At 45.2% G+C, this 22348-nt stretch overlaps 1 non-coding gene and 2 pseudogenes across 1 annotated transcript; all 3 read left to right on the forward strand.

Annotated features, from left to right (window-relative positions):
• The first annotated feature begins 12914 nt into the window (after positions 1–12914).
• Positions 12915–15855, forward strand: LOC148871856 (18S ribosomal RNA; annotated as a pseudogene).
• Positions 15856–16557: 702 nt separating this feature from the next.
• Positions 16558–16713, forward strand: LOC148871857 (5.8S ribosomal RNA). Its single transcript, XR_016108505.1, has one exon. It is a non-coding gene; the product is annotated as a 5.8S ribosomal RNA (ribosomal RNA).
• A 239-nt stretch (positions 16714–16952) lies between these two features.
• Positions 16953–20150, forward strand: LOC148871858 (25S ribosomal RNA; annotated as a pseudogene).
• The last annotated feature ends 2198 nt before the right edge of the window (positions 20151–22348 follow it).

Here is a 22348-nt window from a genome sequence, read left to right on the forward strand (position 1 = left end):
ATGTGCACACACACAAAATGCACTTGTGACCATTGTTGCTCTTTCAACATATCACCCATACACACCCCCATGTCATCGCTTTGATTGACATTCCCAAACTCGTATTTGTGCACCTTTCTTGCATGAAACTAGCTCACCTTTTCATAAAATTAGTGTGGGAGTGTTCCCTTTTGATTCCATGCAATCCCATTTCCACAAAATAATTTTTTTTTGTAATTTTTGTAATTTTTATAAATTAAATATTAGTGAAAAACCATTTCTATCAATACTTTTCGGCATGAAACCAGCTTATTTTGGTGCACAAATTTTTTTGTAGGTGTGAAAAAGCAACCCCCACCCTCCAAAATTATTTTTTCAGATCTTTCCCAAATTTTGGCAATTTTTATTGATTAAAGATAATAAAATTAATATTTTCTCCAAAATTTTATTTTAATTATTTTCATCATTTTTCAATCCTAATTAATGTCACTTGTCATGTTTAAGACCAATCTAAGCCGTACATCTCAAGACAACCCCAGTATGATTTTCCAGAGAAGTAATGTTTCTTGCTTGTAGAGCCCCAAAAGCTTAACGTACTCTTTGAGGGGGGGTGGTGACTCTGGGGGGGTTCCCCCCTGGAGGCACCATTGGGCGAGCGTTGGCAGTCATGGGGCTTCCCCCCCGTCACCCATGACGCACGGGTAGTGCAGTTGCATGCACTAGAGGCGACATGGAGGCACATTGATGCTTACCGAGTGCGACATGGTAGCACAGTGACGTGCATCACAATGTGCATGGCTTTACTTGATAGTGCATGCTCCTGCACAATGAAGTGCGCTAGAAGAGATCAGGGAGTGCGATGATGCACGCATTGCAGCACAACGTCTGCTGAGTGCCCCTATTTCGCAAGCAATGTGTGTTGTGTTGGGTGCCCTCGGCAGCATTCGCGGTCGCACTTGCTGGTTCAGCACTGCATGCATTGCAGCAGCCTTAACAGTGTCATCCCGTGCGTGCTCGTGGACACGCATTTGTGGGTTAGCGATGCTGGGTTAGGTGACATGCAAGGTGTTTGGCAATTGTGCTTTGGGTGCCTCCCCGCATGCTGCGCAAGGCAATCCATGGTGCCTCCGTGGCATACCTATTTCAAGCATGGGAAGCCCCCATGGGGACCTCGCATGAGTGGGAATGGTGCAACATGGTTGGCATCTCTCACATTTATTGTAATCTCCTGGTGACCCTTTTCGGATGTTGATTCATGTTGGTGGTTGCTTTCCGTGCTTAGTGGGGCCTTTGGGTGCTGCTTTCCTCGTTCATTCTACGTGTCATTGATGCGTCGTTGGTTTGGGGGGTGGCTGCCTGATGGTGTACGCGATGCGCGTGAGTGGTGTTTGGATGGCATGTGTTGATGGGCTCTGTCCTTGTGGTCAATTTTTTTTTTCTTTCCCTTCAATTGGGCATCGAATTCCCTATTTAGAAAATCATATTTTCAATGATCATTCTTGAACCATAAACTGAACCAGATCTGAACCAAAAGGAGGAGAGAGAGATAATACCTGGTACAGAGAAATAATATCTCTCAATGGAGGTGTTCACGCCCAAGGTAGAAACCAAAATCTGCTCCCACTGAAGATGGCGCAGTGCAAGGTGGAGCAGAATCAGCAGTGTCCTTCCTAAGAACTTGATTCTTCCTAAGAATCACCTGGACTGCTTGTGGATACAACTCCTACCAATCTTTTCTCCAAAAGATTGGAATCAAGATCCAATCTTGATTTCTCCAAAGGAATGGAGATCGAAATGCAATAGACGACTGCTGCACAAAGGAGGCGGCTAGAGAGAATTTGCAGGGTGCACAATTCTCTCTTCTGTGATCTCAGCTCCGAAGACAAGACTTGAGCTTGTTGGATTTTTGTGTCTAAAAGCAGCCACCCCCTCTTCCTGTTATAGACTTAAAGGGATCGACTCCTTATCCCATTAGGAGTTGCTAACCCAAATCATATCTAGATTTGAAGTCCCTTTAAGATAAGGGATAATCCTTATCTTATTTATGGATTAGATCAGCCAGCTCCTAATCTAATTAGAAAATTTCCAAATCTAAATCTCATTTAGATCTTGGACTCTCTGAGTGGATAGGGTGTGGGCCCAATCCTTTCAGTTGATCTTATCTCAGAATTCGCCCCTTAAAGACTAATCAAATTAGCCCAGTTCGAAATGGGCTTAAGGCCCATTTAGGGTTATGTATTCATTAAGCCTTCCAAACTGTTGCCCAGCCTTCGTTACAAGGCCTGGCTGAATACACTGTTATGGGCAGTGCACCCCCTGAAACCCATCAGATGGGATCTATGGGCCCAACACTTACCTTAAGTGGTCCCTGGGCCAAGCCACCTTGTAACACCCAGGGACTGTGGGCAGATGCAAGATTAGCCCATCAGGCATTATCCTCAATGGCCTTACACTTAACCTCTCAACCCATAATCATCATACACTACCCGACAAGAGAGGACCTCTCCCTCGGCTGCAAGGAACAGTGTTGCACTCTCTCAAGTATGGATCCTGGGAATTAAAACTTTTTGCAAATCATTTCGAAACCATAATATATATACTTTTATAACTCATATAATATATATTTTGCAAAACAAATCTCAACGATTGAAATCGGCTGCCGGCAGTCTTGGTTTCCATTAGTGAGAGTGCATCCCCGATCATTACCTTTGTTCGCCAAAGGGGCTGATCCTGTCACTATGATCACCCACTTAGATGAATTCTCAGACTGTCCCAACATACCCAGGTTTTAACCCCCACTAAGGATCTCACTGATTGGTACATCAAAGACAGTCCAATCTGACACCTAGTGTAGTCTCATAATCGAGTCTAGGGGTCGGGTGTAACTTTCAAGTTTTTCCCATCAATCTCCAAGGTCTAGGGCAATACTGGAAATCTGGTCCAGTTGAAAGATTCAATTAATACCACACTGTGTGTACCTAGAGTCACACCTTGGTAGCTGAGACAGGCCAACCCAATCGACTTGGTGGCACCACAGTGTCAGCCTTGTCGGGATAGGTCTCCCCAGACTGACCCACTGGCTGGGAACATTCTAAACTAACACGAGTCTCATTAAGTGTCCAGTTTAAGGGTATTACACAGAAACATACCAAGGGAACATGAATCAAATATGCACTTTTATTCATTTACAATAAACTCTTAAAGTACATCATTTTGATTGAAGCTAAGGGCATACAAAAACAGTCTAACAGCTCCCACTTGCACTTAGGTCCAATCAGGTACTAGCCAGAGTCCCATGCTTTCCACGTGTTTCATAAACACTTTTTGTGTCAGTGGCTTAGTCAATGGGTCTACCTGAAAGAAGGGTAGGATCCATCTAATGGATGCCATAAAGGTTGCGGAATGGGTGGGCGAATTTCAAAAATTTCCTACCTTCTCTCAACTGGGAATCATATTCCCTAAATTTAGAATACAATATTCAAGGATCCTACTTGAACCATAATCAAACCAGATCTGTACCAAAAGATAAATGGGAGGAATATACCTGATCCGGAGAAGCAGTATCTCCCAAAGTTGGTGCTCACGCCCAAAGAATGCTCCAAGATTCGTTCCTGCTGAAGATGACACAGCTGTGAATGGAACAGAACCAGCAGGGTGCGTCCTACACACTGGATCCTTCACAAGAATCCTCTGGAAGTATTAAACACTGAATCTTTTTCAGTCTTTCTTGCAAGACTGATGTCAAGAACAGATTTCTTTACTTTCTTTTCTGCAAAGATCTAATCTTGCAATGGCAGATGGCGGCGGCAGGAGGAGATCTCCAAAAATGAAAAAAGCTGAACTGCTTTTTCTGTTTTTCTGGAGAGTATGAATGAGATCCTCTCTCAATTCTCAGGAGATATCCTATACCTCTTCAAGGTGGTTCGAAATCTCCTCCTTTCTTCTTGATTAAGAAACCTCCTTTTTAGGAGTTATCCCAATCCAAATCAGTATTTGGATAGGGGATAATCTTAATCCTTTCTGCAGATAGAGTTAGCTTACTCCTGATCTTATCAGGAGGTTACCAGATTCAAATCTAATTTGAATTTGGTCTCTAAGAGTGGATAAGGCTAAAGGCCCAATCCTTTTACTAACTTTAATCTCAAATTCGCCCCATGGATGGGTGATCATATCAGCCCACCTCGAAATGGGCTTTTGGCCCATTAAGTGTTCAGTGTCTAATTACTTTCCAATCTGCTGCCCAGTTGGGCTTCTTTGTATGGCGTGGGACCCAAGCATTGATCTACACACCAGCCACATGGGTTCGGCCCAGCCTCTAAAACAAGGCCCAGCCGAATTCACTGAAAAACTCAATGAACCCCTTGAGTCCATCATATGGACCCTATGGGCCCAACACTTACATTAAGTGGTCCTTGGGCCAAGCCATCTTATAAAAACCCAAGGACTGTGGGCAGGTGCAAGATTAGCCCATCACGTATTATCCTCAATGGTCTTACACTTAACCTCTCAGCCCTTAATGATCAAGCACTGCCCGACAAGAGAGGACCTCTCCCTCGGCTACAAGGAACAGTGCCGCACTCTCCTCTCACATGGATCCCGGGAATTAAAACCATTTGCAAACAATTCAAAACCGTACATATATATATAAATATATTAATTTTGCAAAACAAAATTCCAACGATTGAAATCAACTGCCGGTAGTTTGGTTTCCATCAGAGAGAGTGCATTCCCGATCATTACCCTTTGTCCGACAAAGTGGTTGATTCTGTCACTATGATCACCCACTCAGATGAATTCTCAAACTGCCCCAACATACCCAGGTTTTGATCCTCGCTAAGGATCTCACTGATTGGCATATCAAAGGCAGCCTGATCCAACACCTAGTGAAATGTCATAATCGAGTCTAGGGGTCAGGTGTAACTTTCCAGTTTTGCCCATCTATCTCCAAGGTCCAGGGCAATACTGGAAATCTGGTCCGGTTCAAGGATTCAAGTAATCCCATACTGCATGTGCCTCGGGTCTTACCCTGATGGCTGAGACAGGCCATCCCAACACTTGGTGGCACACCAGTATCAGCCTTGGCAGGATAAATCTCCCCAAACTTATCCAACGGCTGTGAACATTTAAAACTAACACGAGTCTCTATAAATGTCCAATTTTAGGGTTTTACACAGAATTAAACCAAACAACATGAATCAAACATGCACTTTATTTATTTCCACTAAATAACAAAAGTACATCAAATCAGATTGAAGCTAAGTGCATACAAAACTGTCTAACACTACCACATTCTCCGCTGATGCAACCTCTTTACATCATCCTATCATAGGTCCAGTGTTATTATACAACAATGGAATGGGTGATGTGCTGAATTCCAAATTCAGGAATGAACACCTTCATTCATGAGGCAGCCTCAATTATGGCAATGCGTTCGGCTTGGGTTGTGGACTATTAATTTGCTACTTAGGACCCCTGTTTGCTGACATTCAGGAAACAACACGTGATCTTATCATGAATACATATCCAGATGTAGACTTTCTATCATCTGGATCCAACTAGAAATCAGCATCTGTATACCCTTGGATCTGTAGTGAGCTACCATCGAATACTAGTCAAAACTCTTTTGTCCTTCGAAGGTACTTAAGTATGTTTTTCACAGCAGTCCAATGCTCCTGCACTGGGTTGGCCTGAAATCTGCTTACTACACTCACTGCCTGAGCAATGTCAGGGCGAGTGCACATCATGGCGTACATGATGCTCCCTATGGCAGAGGCATAGGGAATGTCTTTCATGCCATCAATATCCTCAGAAGTCTTGGGACACATCTTCTTGGAGAGAGTGACTCCGTGCCTGAAAGGAACATTTCCTTTCTTGGAGTTTTCCATGCTGTATCTTTTGACTATTTTGTCAATGTAGGCAGATTGGGATAATCCTATTATCTGCTTCGATCTATCTCTATAGAGTCGAAGACCCAGTATATAGGAGGCCTCTCCAAGATCTTTCATGGAGAATTGCTGTGAAAGCCATACTTTCACCATAGTCAACATTCCTACATCATTCCCAATGAGTAGAATGTCATCTAAATATAGAACCAAGAAGGTAACCTTATCTCCACTGTACTTCCTGTAAACACATGGTTCATCCGGATTCTGCTCGAAGTCAAACGATTTGACAGTAGAGTCAAAATGGATGTTCTAACTTCTACAAACTTGCTTAAGTCCCTAAATGGATCTATTAAGTTTACATACCATGTCTTCCTAACCCGCAGCTATGAAGCCTTGCGGCTGTTGCATATAGATATCTTCAGTAAGATCTCCATTCAGGAATGCAGTTTTGACATCCATTTGTCAAATCTCATAATCATGGTATGCTGCTACAGCTAGCAGGATCCTAATGGATTTAAGCATGGCCACAGGTGAAAAGGTTTCCTTATAATCGATGCCCTCTTTCTGAGTGTACCCTTTTGCCACCAGATGAGCTTTGAAGGTCCAAACTCTACATCAGGGCCCTTTTTCCTCTTGTAAATCCATTTGCAACCGATTGCTTTTACCCCGGAGGGTGGATCTACTAGAGTCCAGACTCCATTGGTATCAATTGAGTCCATCTCTGCTCTCATGGCCTCCACCCACTTCTGGGAATCTATATCCAACATAGCTTCTACGTAAGTCATGGGATCCTCCTCACTAGTCAAGGTTTCCACCAGGTAACTATCCTGGTCATAACCATAACGGACTGGTGGCCTGGATACCCAAGTGGATCTTCTAGGTTGGTTACTACCTGGAACTTGTGGGACATCTCCCACTAATCCTGAGCTCTCCTCATCAAGAACAATTTCCTGATGATGGGTGTCCAGGATATAATCGGTCTCCAAGAACTAGGCATTTCGATTGCAGAACACTTTCTGCTCACTTGGGTCATGGAAAATGTAACCTACAGAGCCTTTTGGGTAACCTACAAATAGGCCAAGGCTGGTCTTGGATTCCAACTTGTCTGCACTCATTCTTTTAACGTTTGCTGGACAACCCCAAATCTTCAAGTGTCTGACACTTGGTTTCTTTCCGGTCCAAAGTTCAAATGGAGTGTTCAGAACCGATTTGGTTGGAACCTGATTCAACACGTAAATCGCAGTCTCTAATGTGTAACCCCAAAAGGATGTGGGTAACTCTGAGTGTATGAGAAGTGACCGGACCATATCCAATAAGGTCCTATTCCTCCTCTCTGAAACACTATTAAGTTGTGGTGTAGCAGGAGGAGCTAATTTTGATACTATCCCATTGTCCTTTAAGTAGTCTCTGAACTCGTCAGAGAGATACTCGCCACCTCGATCAGATCGAAGGGCTTTAATTTCTCTCCCCAACTGTTTCTCGACCTCTTGTCTAAACTCTTTGAACTTTTCAAAGGATTCAGACTTGTGTCTCATTAGGTACACATAACCATATTGTGAGAAATCATCTGTGAAGGTGATGAAATACATGTCTTGATTCCGTGTCCTAGCACGCAGGGGACCACATACATCAGTATGTATTAGGTCAAGTGTGCCTGTACATCTTTCAGGCTTACCGTCAAATGGTCATTTCATCATCTTGCCTTGTACGCAAGGCTTACAGGTGGGAAGATCTTCTACAGTTAGAAAATCCAAAGGACCATCCTTTACCAACCTTGTGATTCGGTCAACACCGATGTGGCCAAGTCGGTAGTGCCACAGACACGTGGGATTAACTGTATCACGGGCTCTCTTCTTGGGGATTTCAGCCGACGTAGTTTCGGTTATGTTAGTTTCTAGAGAAGGATGTAGAACATAGAGACCGTTCTCCAGTTCTCCGTATGCGATGAATTTGTTATTTCTTTTAATAGTAATCGTATTACTAAAGAAGACTGAATAACCATCTGCACACAGTTTTGAAACAAAAATCAAATTTCTTCTTAAATTTTGTACATAAAGACAATCTTTGAGTACACTTTTTTCTTCTCTAAAAATTAACTCCATGGTTCCTATTGCCATGGCTACAACGGTTGCAGTAGTCCCCAAGTAGAGAGTGACTCTCCTTGATTCAGCCTTCTACTTACCTTGAACCCCTACAGTGAGTTACACGCATGACTTGAAGCCCCGGGGTCAATACACCAAGACGCAGAAGCTACCAATAAATTGCTTTCTATAACACAAGTTTTGAAATTACCTTTCTTGGATTCCAGGTAGGCAGGACAATTCCGTTTCCAGTGGTCGGTCTTTTTGTAGAAGTGACAGGCATCCGATGCTTTGTCTTTCTTCTGCCTTTTGCCTTTGGTGGCTTTCTTCTGAGACTTATTTGCCTTCCTCTTTCTCTTGCCCGTTTTGCTAGCTTCAACAAGCATAGCTATAGGCTCATCCTTTTTAATCAGTTCTTTAGCTCTTTGCAACATATTGCTGAGCTTTTGCAAGCTGACATTCAGCTTGTTCATGTTATAGTTCATGATCAACGGATTAAAGGAAGGAGGCAAAGAATTAAGGATAGTGTCTATCTGGGTTGCGAGGTCCAGCCCGGATCCAAGAGCCTCTAGTTCATTAATGTAACCCATCATCCAAAGACAATGGTCGTTAACTTGTTGGCCCTTGGACATTTGAGTGGTCATGAACTGCTTCAAGACCTTTTGCCAAGTAGAATGATTTTGCTCTTCATACATCGTCCTTAGGCTGTCCAATATGTCCTTGGCAAGTTTGATTTGATCGAACTGCCTCTGTATTGGGTTGTCCAAGGAGGCGATGATGTAACACCGGGCTAGGGAGTTTTTCTCCTCCCATTCTAGAAAGTCTCTCCTTCGGGCCTCAGAAGCCCTGTCTCCCGGATGTTCCGGGGCAGGATTCTTTGCCACAACCTAATTTGATTCATGTTCATTTCATAGATATGGATTTTAATCTACGATCCATTTCCATTTATTCATCTCTAAGATTTCCCTCCTTTCTCAGTGATGGAGAATACGGGTTGTCTCTGGAAATGTGGGAAATCACATAGGGTGCATGGATCCAACTATTTCCCCACCACCTTTCTGTGAAGGATCATATCCACTCATCATATGAGTTTTCCCTTTGGCCTCTATCAGACAAGGTTCAGAGCCATTTTCAGGTAAACCTTTCTGTCCAGTGAGTGCTCACCCATCATATTCGTGAACGCCAAGGTACCGTGATAGAGTTCCCTTTTTCTGGTGAAGCCCCTCCCACATCGGTTTATGATGCTCCTATCATCTTATGAAACACTTAGACAAGCCCAACAGCAAATGGATAGCCCATTTTCTGGTGTGTTTCCTCATTACTGAAGGACCCATCCTCATGCTAATGATGGAAGGCCTTTAGAGAGCTCATCATATGAATCTCCCTATCACTTGCACTCATATTAGCTGGAGGGAACAAATAATTATGCCCTAGTTTGATTTAGGTCAAACCAAAGTGGCTCCCACTGACTTTCATAAAGCTTGATTTTGGTGGGCCTTAAATCGGATAGGGTTCCGCACGTAACCTCTTGATGAGGTGTGGGGCCCACCACTGAGGAAGGTCATCCAATCACCAAAAGGGACACCATGGCAATGATGTGCATTCAGCCATGGTGTGCTCAAGAGCCACTATCGAATGAGCATGGGCCAAGCACTTATGGCCCATGCACACAGCACATCACGCATTCATACATCTCATGCTAGGATAAATTGATCCAATCAATTAATTATCTGTAAGGCCCATTGGAAGCCCCTTAAAAATTCCATAATATTAACCATTAATATTATCTATGCATATGGGCTGAATTAGGGTTACCCTATTCGGCCCATATAGCTTTATCCTTTAAAATGGGCTTTTGCCATTTTAACTATTTAAAACTGGGCCTTTATAGGCTGGGCTGAATTAACTATTTAATTAAATATCAATCCTTAGGCCCATTGGTGGGAAAATTAGGGCTGACTTTCAGCCTTGATTAAACCCTAGAATTGGTCCAAACAGTTTGAACCAATCTTGGTTCGAATGGGTCTAGGGTTTGATTTTTATATAAATCCTTAATTCAAGAAAATAATCTAAAATTTAATAACTGATAAAAGAAAAACAAAAAATAGTTAATCAGGGTTGTTCGCACACTCCATCCTGCAAAATAGAGGTTAGATCACAGATTGTAGTTTCTCAAATTGTAAATCGCAGATAGTGAATCTCCCATCTGCGAAATCTCCTTCTCTGCGCCGCCATCTTCGACCCAAAAATTAAAATAAATAGAAATCCTATTTCTATTATTTATTACATCAGATCGAATGCCAATACATTGAGTCTAAAAAAAAAATTAGTTACAGACCAAATGTAATAAATAAATTCAATACAAATCTTGCAGTTCTCCCTGCGCAAACCAAGATTTCAATCTCCTCTTGTATGAACAGCCCATAAATCAAGAAAATTATAAATAACTATTCCAAATAATAATCATATTTATTTAAAATTAATTAAAGATTATTTGCCCATTTGTTTTGGGAACAAATTTCCCAAAACCCATATCTGCGCAAATCGGGTAGAACGCCTTCTCCCTATTTGCGCAGGTTCAGATCTGAAACAGAATGGTTCAAGAATTGAACCATGGCTCTGACGCCACTGAAGGGATAGGAAATCCATCATATGGGTGCCTAAGATTGTGGAATAAAGGGGGCGAATTTCAAAAATAAATTTTTCTTTCCCTTCAACTGGGAATCGAATTCCCTATTTAGAAAATCATATTTCAAGGATCATTCTTGAACCATAAAATGAACCAGATCTGAACCAAAAGGAGGAGAGAGAGATAATACCTGATACAGAGAAATAATATCTCTCAATGGAGGTGTTCACGCCCAAGGTAGAAACCAAAATCTGCTCCCACTGAAGATGGCGCAGTGCAAGGTGGAGCAAAATCAACAGTATCCTTCCTAAGAACCTGATTCTTACCAAAAATCAATTGGACGGCTTGTGTATACAACTCCTACCAATCTTTTCTCCAAAAGATTGGAATCAAGATCCAATATTGATTTCTCCCAAGCAAAGGAGATTGAACTGCTATAGGCGGCGGCTGTAGGAAGGAGGCGGCTAGTGAGAATTTGCCGGGTGCAGAATTTCCTCTTCTATGATCTCAGCTCTGAAGACAAGACTTGAGTCTATTGGATTTTTGTGTCCAAAGGCTACCGCCCCCTCTTCCTTTTATAGACTTAAAGGGATCAGCTCCTAATCCCACTAGGAGTTGCAAACCCAAATCATATCTAGATTATAAGTCCCTTTAAGATAAGGGATAATCCTTATCTTAGTTGTGGATTAGATCAGCCAGCTCCTAATCTAATTAGGAAGTTTCCAAATCTAAATCTCATTTAGATCTTGGACTCTCTGAGTGGATAGGGTGTGGGCCCAATCCTATCAGTTGATCTTATCTCAGAATTTGCCCCTTAAAGACTAATCAAATTAACCCAGTTCGAAATGGGCTTAAGGCCTATTTAGGGTTATGTATTCATTAAGCCTTCCAAACTACTGCCCAGTTGGGCTTCTTTGTATGGCGTTGGACCCAAACATTGATCTACACATCAGCCACATTGGTTCAACCCAGCCTTTGTTACAAGGCCTGGCCGAATAAACTGTTATGGACAGTGCACCCCCTGAAACCCATCAGATGGGATCTATGGGCCCAACACTTACCCTAAGTGGTCCCTTGTCCAAGCCACCTTGTAACCCCCAGGGATTGTGGGCAAATGCAAGATTAACCCATCAGGTATTATCCTCATTGGCCTTACACTTAACCTCTCAGCCTATAATGATCATACACTACCCGATAAGAGAGGACCTCTCCCTCGGCTGCAAGGAAGAGTGTTGCACTCTCTCAAGTATGGATCCTGGGAACTAAAACCTTTTGCAAATCATTTCGAAACCATAATATATATACTTTTATATCTCATATAAAATATATTTTGCAAAACAAATCTCAATGATTGAAATCGGCTGCCGGCAGTCTTGGTTCCATTACTAAGATTGCATCCCCGATCATTACCTTTGTCTGACAAAGGGGCCGATCCTGTTACTATGATCACCCACTCAGTTGAATTCTCAGACTGTCCCAACATACCCAGGTTTTGACCCTGCTAATGATCTCACTGATTGGTACATGAAAGACAGCCCAATCCGACACCTAGTGTAGTATCATAATCAAGTCTAGGGGTCGGGTGTAACTTTCCAGTTTTGCCCATCAATCTCCAAGGTCCAGGGCAATACTGGAAATCTGGTCAAGTTCAAAGATTCAATTAATCCCACACTGTGTGCCTAGGGTCTCACCCTGGTAGCTTAGACAAGCCAACCCAACCGACATGGTGGCACCACAGTGTCAGCCTTGTCAGGATAGGTCTCCCCAAACTGACCCACTGGCTGTGAACATTTTAAACTAACTCGAGTCTCATTAAGTGTCCAGTTTAAGGGTATTACACAGAAACATACCAAGGGAACATGAATCAAATATGCACTTTTATTCATTTACAATAAACTCATAAAGTACATCATTTTGATTGAAGCTAAAGGCATACAAAAACTATCTAACAGGAACCATTAACCTTCCCCTCCTCTTCAGTTTTGCCCAAGTGAGTTGTTGCTATCTGGGCGTGTGCGGGTGGTTCCTGTGTTGCCTACCCAAAGAAATGGAATTGATACCCCTCGAGTGATAGTTTGTCTCTCTCCTCCCACGGTAGGGGGTGAGGCAGCAATGAACATGTAGAACATGATGCCATGCATTGTCTTGTGATTGTGCAAGGAACTCGGCACATGTCTAGTGTGTGTTCTCTTGGATGCGGAAGAAGCCAAGGGTAGGGGCCTTAGGCCCCTTGTTACCACCCTATTATATGTCCTGATATGTGATCGACAATTGCAACTGCATAGAGCATTTGATGTTTTCAGATGGTCTCATGCGGGTTGTGATGTCGACAAGGAATGCTACCTGGTTGATCCTGCCAATAGTCATATGCTTGTCTCAAAGATTAAGCCATGCATGTGTAAGTATGAACTATTTCAGTCTGTGAAACTGTGAATGGCTCATTATATCAGTTATCATTTGTTTGATGGTATCTACTACTCGGATAACCATGTAATTCTAGAGCTAATACGTGCACCAAACCCCGGCTTCTGGAAGGGATGCATTTATTAGATAAAAGGTCGACGCGGGCTGATGTGTGGCTCATTGTGACACTAGCAAGTGCACTAGCCGTTCAAGTAATAAAGTAGTGAGTGAAGTATCGTTCCCACGAGGATTTAGGAAACAATTACCAATACTAAATTGAGCACTTCTTATCTGATCAACAAATGAATCAAAACTTTAATGAAAGCTAAAAAAAATCCTAAATTAAAATCTATCTAAATCATTGGTCCAATTGCCTTCAAATCAGGTTAGAAGAGTAAGCAGTAAATGTCAATCTCAGAATTCAGCAATCTATCAATTTGGATCATTCGAATGAATCATGATTGAGCCTTGGTTTGGTGAAACCCCAAGGTCATGAACAGCCTCTCTCAAGCGCATGTTCATCCTATGCATGAGTGACGGTTCTTCTATCTCTAGCAAGAATCTAATCCCCATGCATGCATTTCTTCAAACACTTCTAAGGCATCAATTCAAATCTGAATTGATCACCAACTGAATTGTGCAAGTTATCTCTAACCTTGCACTCAATTCAGTTCTTGAATAGTAGATCTGAATTCCTAGAGTCTCTCTCAAGCACTCTAGGAATTCCAAGCTGTAGATTAATTCGCCCAATCTGAAAATTGCAGATCTGAATTCTCTTTCAAGCAATTCAGATCTTGCAATCTCAGATCTGAGAATTCAGATCTGAGTTTTGAAGGTTAGTTGGCCGAATTGATCTACAATCACACCCTTATTCAAGAAACTTCAAGTACAATGCATGACCATTTGAATGAATCAAAAAGAATTAGATTGCTGAACTGAAATTTTACAAGCTGAAATACATCAAGGAAGAATGGAAACAAGGAGAAAGAAGAAAGAAAAATATAACTAAGAAACTGAATTCAAATCAAAAGAGAATGAAACTACAAATGATTTATTACAAAAGATCTTTGAATCACAAACCCTCAATTCGAATTCACCTTCTTCTTCTAGTTTGCTTGTCTTGAACTTCCTTCAGCCCTTCTTCTTCTTCTTCCTTACGCCTAGCCTTCTTCTCTTCTCTTCTCTCAAGGTGGCCGAACCTCTAAGAGTGGGAGAGCCTTCCTCTCAAGCAATTGAACCACCTTCTCCCCTCCTAGAGGGCTCCTTATATAGTTTTTCAAGGGGGCGCTTGCCCCTTCTTGAAGCCTCTAGAATGGGGTGTATTACACCCCTCATGAACCTTCTAGAGTGCTCCCTCCTTCTCTTCAAGAAACTCCTAGAAGTTGCCGCCCCTAGCTCCCTTTGGGCTGCTATTTGGGCTACAACTTAGCTTGCTTTTGAGCTCATGTGGGCTACACTCTAGGCTGTTATTTGGGCTAAAAATGGGCTGGGCCAAAATTTCCTTCTTGCTAGGCTTCTTCCCTTGGATTTTCCAAAGAGTTTCACTTGCTCTTCTTGGGCCGAATGAAATTCTCTTGCTCTCATGGCTGGGCCGGGCTGAACTTGATAAATTTTGGGTTTTCTTTTCTTGCTTTTGCCTTCTTTTTGTTGATTTGGCTCCCCCTGAAATTTTTCTTGCAATCAAGCTAAAATAGGGCAAAATTTAATTAAACCATCATAAAATTTCATGCAAAAACCTCATAAAATATAGATAAATTGTAGGTTCATCACGGGCTTTGCCCATTGCTCTAATGATTCATGATAACTCGACGGATCCCACGGCCTTTGTGCCGGCGACGCATTATTCAAATTTCTGCCCTATCAACTTCCGATGGTAGGATAGTGGCCTACTATGGTGGTGATGGGTGACAGAGAATTAGGGTTCGATTCCGAAGAGGGAGCCTGAGAAACAGCTACCACATCCAAGGAAGGAAATAGGCGCGCAAATTACCCAATCCTGACATAGGGAGGTAGTGACAATAAATAACAATACCGGGCTCTACGAGTTTGGTAATTGGAATGAGTACAATCTAAATCCCTTAACGAGGATCCATTGGAGGGAAAGTCTGGTGCCAGCAGCCATTGGAGGGAAAGTCTCGTCCCTTCTACCAATGATGCGTTCCTGGCCTTAACTGGTCGGGTCGTGCCTCCGGTGCTGGAAGACGATCAGATACCGTCCTAGTCTCAACCATAAAGGATGCCGACCCGGTATCGGCGGATGTTGCTTTTAGGACTCCACCGACACCTTATGAGAAATCAAAGTCTTTGGGTGGGGGAGTATGGTCGCAAGGGCCAGACACAGTAAGGATTGACAGACTGAGAACTCTTTCTTGATTCTATGGGTGGTGGTGCATAGCCGTTCTTAGTTGGTGGAGCGATTTGTATAGTTAATTCCGTTAACGAATGAGACCTCAGCCTGCTAACGAACGAGACATCAGCCACGGAAATTTGAGTTAATAACAGGTCTGTGATGCCCTTAGATGTTCTGGGCCGCACGCACGGTACAATGATGTATTCAACGAGTCTATAGCGTTGGCCGACAGGTTCGGGTAATCTTTGAAAATTTCATCGTGATGGGGATAGATCATTGCAATTGTTGGTCTTCAATGAGGAATTCCTAGTAAGCGCGAGTCATCAGCTCACATTGACTACATCCCTCCCCTTTGTACACACCGCCCGTCGCTCCTACCGATTGAATGGTCCGGTGAAGTGTTCGGGTCGCGGCGACATGGGCGGTTCGCCGTTCGCGATGTCGCGAGAAGTCCACTGAACCTTATCATTTAGAGGAAGGAGAAGTTGTAACAAGGTTTCCGTAGGTGAACCTGCGAAAGGATCATTGTCGATGCCTGCCCCATGAAAAGACCTGTGAACAAGTGATGCCCGCTAGGGCCCACGAGGGGTGGTCTTGGGGTATGACCTCCATGGCCATCTGTGATGACCTTAGATGTTCTGGGCCGCACGCGCGCTACACTGATGTATTCAACGAATCTATAGCGTTGGCCGACAGGTCCGGGTAATCTTTGAAAATTTCATCGTGATGGGGATAGATCCTTGCAATTGTTGGTCTTCAATGAGGAATTCCTAGTAAGCGCGAGTCATCAGCTCACGTTGACTACATCCTTCCCCTTTGTACACACCGCCCGTCGCTCCTACCGATTGAATGGTCCGGTGAAGTGTTCGGGTCGCGACGACATGGGTGGTTCGCCGTTCGCGACGTCGTGAGAAGTCCACTGAACCTTATCATTTAGAGGAAGGAGAAGTCGTAACAAGGTTTCCGTAGGTGAACCTGCGGAAGGATCATTGTCGATGCCTGCCCCACGAAAAGACCTGTGAACATGTGATGCCCGCAAGGGCCCACGGGGGGTGGTCTTGGGGTATGACCTCCATGGCCATCTCTCGCTTGTTAGGGGTAGCACTCGACACATTGTCTCGTGGCCTCCTAGCTAACAACCAACTCCAGGCACGGATGGTGCCATGGAATCTCCATGGAAGGGTGCATAATCCTAACATTGTTGGGTGTTTTGCCTCTGCGTTCAAAAATGACTCTCGGTAACAGATATCTCGGCTCTCGCATCGATGAAGAACGTAGCGAAATGCGATACTTGGTGTGAATTGCAGAATCCCATGAACCATTGAGTCTTTGAACGCAAGTTGTGCTTGAGGCCCTTTGGCCAAGGGAACGCCTGCCTGGGCATCATGCATCGTTGCCCCTCCTTCCCTTGCCCCATTAGGTGTTGGAGAGTTGGTGCAGATGTTGGCCTCCCGTTCCGTTTTGGTGCGGTTGGGCCAAATGATGGCCCCTGACAACAAAGTGCCACGACGGTTGGTGGTTCAATCTTAGGTGGTGGAATGCTGGACGTCGTGCACGTTGTGTTGTCATTGGGGTGTCGAGTGTGTGACCCAGTGAGGGATTCGTTGTATACGGAGCCTGCATTGCGACTCCAGGTCAGGCAGGGCCACCCGCTTAATTTAAGCATATCAATAAGCAGAGGAAAAGAAACTAACAAGGATTCCCATAGTAACGGCGAGCGAATCGGGATCAGCCCAGCTTGAGAATCGGGTGACCTCCGTCATCCAAATTGTAGTCTGTAGAAGCGTCCTCAGCAACGAACCAGGCCCAAGTCCCTGGTAGGGGGCGCCAAAGAGCGTGAGAGCCCCACCATGCCTGGACCCTGTCGCACCACGAGGCGCTGTCGACGAGTCAGGTTGTTTGGGAATGCAGCACCAATTGGGCGGTAAATTCCGTCCAAGGCTAAATACTAGCGAGAGACCGATAGCGAACAAGTACCGCAATGGAAAGATGAAAAGGACTTTGAAAAGAGAGTCAATGATTGCTTGAAATTGTTGGGAGGGAAGCGGATGGGGGCCAGCGATGCTCCCCGGACAGATGTGGAACGGTAAAAGCTGGTCTGCCACTTGGCTCGGGGAGCGGACCCATGCGGATTGTGGCGGCGCCCCAAGCCCTGGTTGTCGCGTTATACCCTTGGAGACGTCATTGTCATGATCATAGAAGGTAGCACGTGCGCTTAGGCGTGCCTTGGTACCTGCGTGCTTTGGGCATCGGCCAATGGGCTCCCCATTCGGCCCGTCTTGAAACACGGACCAAGGAGTCTGACATCCGTGTGAGTCAACGGGTGAGTAAACCCGTAAGGCGCAAGGAAGCTGACTGGCGGGATCCCCTTGTGGGTTGTACCGCCAACCGACCTAGATCTTTTGAGAAGGGTTCGAGTGAGAGCATGCCTGTCGGGACCCGAAAGATGGTGAACTATGCCTGAGCAGGGCGAAGCCAGAGGAAACTCTGGTGGAGGCTCGCAGCGATACTGACGTGCAAATCGTTCGTCTGACTTGGGTATAGGGGCAAACGACTAATTGAACTGTCTAGTAGCTGGTTCCCTCCGATGTTTCCCTCAGGATAGCTGGAGCCCGGGTAAGAGTTCGATCAGGTAAAGCCAATGATTATAGGCATCGGGGGCGTAATGCCCTCGACCTATTCTCAAACCTTAAATAGGTAGGACGGTGCTTAACTGCATGCTAACCTAGAACCCACAAAGGGTGTTGGTCGATTAAGACAGTAGGACGGTGGCCATGGAAGTTGAAATCCGCTAAGGAGTGTGTAACAAATCACCTGCCGAATCAACTAGCCTCGAAAATGGATGGCGCTGAAGCGCGCGACCCATACTAGGCCGTCGGGGTGATTGCCAGGCCCCGATGAGTAGGAGGGCGCAGCGGTCATTGTAAAACCCGGGGTGTGAGCCTGGGCGGAGCGGCCGTCGGTGTAGATCTTGGTGGTAGTAGCAAATATTCAAATGAGAACTTTGAAGGGTGAAGACGGGAAAGGTTCCATGTGAACGGCACTTGTGCATGGGTTAGTTGATCCTAAGAGACGGGGGAAGCCTGCCAGACAGCGCGATCAGCGCGAGCTTCGAAAGGGAATCGGGTTAAAATTCCCAAACTGGGACGCGGCGGTTGACGGCAACGTTAGGGAGTCCGGAGACGTCGGCGGGGGCCCCGGGAAGAGTTATCTTTTCTATTTAATGGCCTGCCCACCCTGGAATCGGATCAGCCGGAGGTAGGGTCCAGCGGCCGGAAGAGCACCGCACGTTGCATGCTGTCCGGTGCGCCCCCGGCGGCCCTAGAAAATCTAGAGGACCGAGTGCTTTACGTGCCCAGTCGTACTCATAACTGCATCGGGTCTCCAAGGTGAACAGCCTCTGGTAGATGGAACAATGTAGGCAAGGGAAGTCGGCAAAATGGATCCGCAACCTCGGGAAAAGGATTGGCTTTGAGGGCTGGGCACGGGTGTCCCGGTCCCGAACCCGTTGGCTGTCGACGGACTGCTCGAACTGCTCTCGCGGTGAGAGCGGGTCACCGCGTGCCGGCCGGAGGATGGACCGGGAACGGCTCCCTCGGGGGCCTTCCCTGAGCATCGAACAACCGACTCAGAACTGGTACGGACAAGGGGAATCCGACTGTTTAATTAAAACAAAGCATTGCGATGGTCCCTATGGATGCTAACGCAATGTGATTTCTGCCCAGTGCTCTGAATGTAAACGTGAAGAAATTCAACCAAGCACGGGTAAACGGTGGGAGTAACTATGACTCTCTTAAGGTAGCCAAATGCCTCATCATCTAATTAGTGATGCGCATGAATGGATTAACGACATTCCCATTGTCCCTATCTACTATCCAACGAAACCACAACCAAGGGAATGGGCTTGGCAGAATCAGCGGGGAAAGAAGACCCTGTTGAGCTTGACTCTAGTCTGACATTGTGAAATGACTTGAGTGGTGTAGGATAAGTGGGAGCCCTTGAGCATAAGTGAAATACCACTACTTTTAACGTTATTTTACTTATTCCATTAGTCGGAGGCGAGGCATTGCCCCTCCTTTTGGACCCAAGGCTCGCCTCGGTGGGCCGATCTAGGCGGAAGACATTGTCAAGTGGGGAGTTTGGCTGGGGTGGAACATCTGTTAAAAGATAACGCAGGTGTCCTAAGATGAGCTCAACAAGAACATAAATCTCATGTGGAACAAAAGGGTAAAAGCTCGTTTGATTCTGATTTCCAGTACGAATATGAACCATGAAAGCGTGGCCTATCCATCCTTTAGACCTTCGGAATTTGAAGCTAGAGGTGTCAGAAAAGTTACCACAGGGATAACTGGCTTGTGGCAGCCAAGCGTTCATAGCAACGTTGCTTTTTGATCCTTCGATGTTGGCTCTTCCTATCATTGCGAAGCAGAATTCGCCAAGTGTTGGATTGCTCACCCACCAATAGGGAACGTGAGCTGGGTTTAGATCATCGCGCTTGGTTGAAAAGCCAGTGGTGCGAAGCTACCGTGTGCTGGATTATGACTGAATGCCTCTAAGTTAGAATCCTGGCTAAACATGCGATGCGTGCGCCCATCGCTCGATTGTCGACCCACAGTAGGGGCCTCATGGCCCCCAAAGGCACGTGCCATTGGTGAAGCCCTCGTGACAGATGAGCCACGTGGGTGCCTTGAAGAGCAATTCCCACCGGGCAGCGGGTAGAATCCTTTGCAGATGACTTAAATACGCGATGGCGTATTGTAAGTGGCAGAGTGGCCTTGCTGCCACGATCCACTGAGATTCAGCCCTCTGTCGCATCGATTCGTCCCTCCCCCCACATTTCACATCCCACAACGATTTTCCCTCCCCCCAGTAATAAGTTTTCAAAAGAAGTCCCTCCCCCCATGCATCGTGGTGTGCCAAGAACAAAATCCCTCCCTCTCCTTTTCAACATAACACACGCTTGTGAATGTCCAACTCATCAGAACAACCTTCCATATCCCATGTCTCCAAACCCACCATATCCCCATAGAGGTAATCAACGCTACCCTTCCACTCAGTCGACTGCACAAGGCTGCCATGGTGCGAGTCAATGTGAAAATCTAACTCATCCGAACAACCTTGGGGAAATCTAAGTCATCAGAACAACCTTCCATTATCCCATGTCTCCACACCCACCATATCCCCATAGAGGTTAGCGGCGGCTGTGGGCGTGCGCTGGTGGGCGTACGCTAGTGGGCGTGCGCTGGCGGGCGAGTGCGGGCGAGCACGTGCATGCATGGGCGTGCGCTGGCGGGCGGGCGTGTGCATGTGCGGGCATGTGCATGAGTGAACTACCACGTGTGGATGTGCTATGGTGCCCCCGTGGTGTGTCATGGTGCAAGTGGTTAATGTGGTGCCTCCACTTGGGGTGACCAATATTAGAAAACACTAGACTACCATGGTGTGTCATGTGGTGCAAGTGGTTAATGTGGTGCCTCCATGTGCGGTGACAAATATTAGAAAACACTAAACTACCGTGGTGTGTCATGGTGCAAGTGGTTTTTGTGGTGCCTCCGCGTGCGGTGACCAATATTAGAAAACACTAAACTACCGTGCTGTGTGTTAAACGTGTTAACACTACACATGTAGTGCTTTCTACTATTATAGTGACAGGGCTGTAACACACCGTGTAGTAGTTTACAGCCCAACTACACCCACTGTGTGTGGTGTAGGGCTGTAACACAACCACTTGTGTTAGGTGCACCAATTCCCCCTTCCACCTTTGCATGGTGTGTAGTTTACAGACACCCCTATTAACACAGGGTGCAAGTGGGTGTGCATCGTGGAGGATGTGCTGACAATGCACACAACGTCCCATGCTGCATCATTTTGCACTATTTGGGTGCGCATACCCACATTGCAATTGGTGCCTCATGTGGTGTGTCGTGGTGCAAGGGATGTGCACACACACACAATGCACTTGTGACCATTGTTGCTCTTTCAACATATCACCCATACACACCCCCATGTCACCGCTTTGATTGACAGTCCCAAACTCGTAATTGTGCAACTTTCATGCATGAAACTAGCTCACCTTTTCATAAAATTAGTGTGGGAGTGTTCCCTTTTGATTCCATGCAATCCCATTTCCACAAAATAATTTTTTTTTTGTAATTTTTGTAATTTCTATAAATTAAATATTAGTGAAAAACCATTTCTATCAATGGTTTTCGGCATGAAACCAACTTATTTTGGTGCACAATTTTTTTTGCAGGTGTGAAAAAGCAACCCCCACCCTCCAAAATTATTTTTTTCAATCTTTCCTAATTTTTGGCAATTTTTACTGATTAAAAGATAACAAAATTATAATTTTTCTCCAAAAATTTATTTTAATTATTTTCATCATTTTTCAATCCTAACTAATGTCACTTGTCAAGTTTAAGACCAATCTAAGCCGTACATCTCAAGACAACCCCAGTATGATTTTCCAGAGAAGTGATGTTTCTTGCTGGCAGAGCACCAAAAACTTAATGTACCCTTTGAGGGGGGGTGGTGACTCTGGGGGGGTTCCCCCCTTGGGGTGCCATTGGGCGAGCGTTGGCAGTCATGGGGCTTACCCCTATCACCCATGACGCACGGGTAGTGCAGTTGCATGCACTAGAGGCGACATGAAGGGACATTGATGCTTACCGAGCGCGACATGGTAGCGCAGTGATGTGCATCACAATGTGCAAGGTTTTACTTGATAGTGCATGCTGCTGCACAATGACATGCACTAGAAGAGATCTGGGAGTGCGACGATGCATGCATTGCAGCACAACGTCTATTGAGTGCCCCTTGATCGCAAGCGATGTGCGTTGTGTTGGGTGCGCTCGGCAGCATGCACGCTCGCACTTGCTGTGTTGAGCACTACGTGGGTTGCCGCTAGGTGCTTGTGAACACGCATTTGTGGGATAGCGATGCTGGGTTAGGTGACGTGCAAGGTGTTTGGCAGTTGTGCTTTAGGTGCCTCCCCGCATTTCTTGTGATCTCCTGGTGACCC

Source organism: Nelumbo lutea, chromosome 2 (assembly GCF_056320005.1).
Source record: "Nelumbo lutea isolate HS-2025 chromosome 2, American lotus-T2T, whole genome shotgun sequence".
NCBI classification, from domain to species: Eukaryota; Viridiplantae; Streptophyta; class Magnoliopsida; order Proteales; family Nelumbonaceae; genus Nelumbo; species Nelumbo lutea.